We start from the raw sequence: 3046 nt of genomic DNA, 5'->3' as shown, positions 1-3046 counted from the left end.
TCCCTACACCTCCAGACCTAGGCAACCACGAATTCACTCTGTTTCTATAGATTTTCCTATTTTGCACATTTCATATAAACAGAATCACACATGTGATCCTATGTGATTGGCTCTTTTCTCTTAGCATAGTATAGTCAATGTTCATTCACGTTGTACTATGTATCAGTACTTCATTCCTTTTCGTGGCCAAATAATATTCCATTGTATAGATATACCACAGTTTGTTTATCCATTTGTTTGTTGACAGACATTTGGACTGTTTCCACCTTCAGGCTATTGTGAATATTACTTCATATATAAGCATTTGTTTTGATAACTGTTTTCAGTTCTTTTGGATATATGCCTTGGAATGGAATTGCATGGTTATGTGGTAATTCTGTGCTTAACTTTGTGAGAAATTACCAAACTATTTCAGGAATAAATACTGGCTGAACCATTGTACAACCCCACCAGCAAGGCATGAGGGTTACAATTTCCCTACATCCTTGCTAACACTTGTTTTTTGTTTAATTGCATCCTTGCTTCTGGGTGGGAAGTGGTATCTTGTTGTGGTTTTCACTTGCATGTTTCTGATGACTAATTTTGATTATCTCTTCATATGCTAATATGCTTATTGGTTTATCTACTTTAATAAATGCTCAGATCCTTTGCCCATTTTGAAATTGGGTTGTCTTTTATTTATGAGTTATGAAACCTTTTTCTATATTTGGGATTCAAATCCCTATCGAGGTACATAATTTGCAAATATTTTCTTCCTTTCTGTGAATGGCCTTTTCGCTTTAAAAATTTTGTTTAAATTTGTTATAGAGTGTGTGCACTCTGCAGAGAGACAGAAAGAAAGTGAGAAAGCATTCCCCAGGAGGTATGACCACACCACAATCCCTTTTCCTCCACTCTCCTCTCAGAATTTTGGGCATGCCTGCACATGCACCTGGCATATTTCTCAAGTTGCCAGGTCCAGGACTTAAACTGCCCAGTCAACCATGTGAGATTCAGCTGCCTTAACTATCATGCCACCTGACTGTCCCTCTTTTCACTTTCTTGATGAGGAACACTGAAGTCCCTTTTTATTTGACAAAGCTTTTGTTGCTTATGCTTTTAATGTAATTTCTAAAGATCTCTTGCCTATAAATTATATTATAAATTAACCCCTATGTTTTAAGAGTTTTGTAATTTCAGCACTTACATATGCATCTATAATACATTTTGCATAAACCTTTGTTTATGATGTAAGGTAGGAGTTAAATCTCATACAATTGCATATGAATAACCAGTTGTCCCAGAATCATGTGTTGAACAATGTATTCTTACTCCATTGAATGATTTTGGAAATCTCATAGAAAATCCAGATGTAAGGGTGTATTTCTGGACTCTAAATTTTATTGCATTGATCTATGTGTTTAGCTTTATTCCATACCACACTGTTTTAATTACTATGGTTATTTTTAATTGCAAGAAAGCATGTGGGCTCACCAGAGGGAGAGAGAATCACCCAGTGGGTTGTGGTAATATGGGAATCTTTTTTCCTCAATTCTCCATCCCATCAGGATTTGGGGCTTACATACAGATGTACCTAGTGTATTTGTGAAGGCACCCAGAGTGTTTCTTAAGCCACTGAGGCTGAGATTCAAACTGCAGGCAGTCATGTGAGAGGTGATTTCCTAAACACAGTGCTTAATCACTGCACTATGGGGGTGACCCAATTACTATAATTTTGTAGTAAGTTTTGAAATCAGAAAGTGCTAGTCCTCCCACTGTGCTCTTTTTTAGTGTTGTTTTGGTTATTTGGGGCCCCTTGAAATTCTGTATGAGTTTCATAATCAGCATGTCGATTTCTGGGATTTTGATAGGAATTGCATTGAATCTATAGATCAGTTTGAGGCAATATTGCCATCTTAACAAAAGTAAGTCTTTCAATCCATGAATACAGGATGTCTTTTCAATTATTTAGTTTTTAAAGTTTTCTTTCAACAGTGTTTAGTAGTTTTCAGCACACAAGTTTTATACTTCTTTGGGTAAAATTATTAAGTATTTTATTATTGTTCCATGCTATTGTAAATGGAATTGTTTTCTTAATTTTATTTTCTAATTGTTCATTGCTAGTGCATAGGTATATGCTGACTCTTCTAAAATTTCATAGAAAATGCATTTATGAAAAAAAATGCATGCATTTCAATTTTTTTCACCAAAATAAACTTGCACTTTAATTCCACATTTCCACAAACTTTTTGAAATTCTGTCATATAATTAATTTTTATATACTGAACTTCTGTCATGCAAACTTTGATGAGCTCATTTAGCTCAAATAGGCTTTTTACTGTGCATGTTTTTTTTAGTGTTTTCTCTGTAATATTTCATATGCAAATCGCATTTCAATTTTTTTCACCAAAATAAACTTGCACTTTAATTCCACATTTCCACAAACTTTTTGAAATTCTGTCATATAATTAATTTTTATATACTGAACTTCTGTCATGCAAACTTTGATGAGCTCATTTAGCTCAAATAGGCTTTTTACTGTGCATGTTTTTTTTAGTGTTTTCTCTGTAATATTTCATATGCAAATCAATATACTGGGTCATCAGAAAAGTCATGACACATTTTTGGGTAGAAAATCAGGGACCAGCAGATGGTGTAAAGATTATGTTGCTGGACTCCCACATAGTTGACCATGGTTCGAGTCCCAGACCTGGTGGCTTAAAACTCACGCCAGGTGCATGTGCATACGTGCCCAAAATCCTGAGAGGAGAATGGAGGAGAGATGATTGTGGTGATTCTCTCCGTATGCGTCTATAATACATCACCCCCTGGGGGGTGATTTCTCACTTTCTGTCTCTATTTCTCTGGCAGGTGCATGTGCCCTATAGCAAAAATCTCTAAAAAAAGAGAAAGAAAAAAGAAAAAAAGAAAATCACAGTAAAATACATCATGATCTTTCTGACAACCCAGTAGTTTCACTTCTCCTTTCCAATTTGAGTAACTTTTCTTTTCTTTTTTTCTCTCCTCATTTGCCTGGCTAGAATCCCCTATACAATATTAAATAGCA

Source organism: Tupaia chinensis, unplaced genomic scaffold, assembly GCF_000334495.1.
Source record: "Tupaia chinensis unplaced genomic scaffold, TupChi_1.0 Scaffold149248_1, whole genome shotgun sequence".
Lineage (NCBI taxonomy): Eukaryota > Metazoa > Chordata > Mammalia > Scandentia > Tupaiidae > Tupaia > Tupaia belangeri.
Note: the sequence above shows the minus strand (reverse complement) of the source record.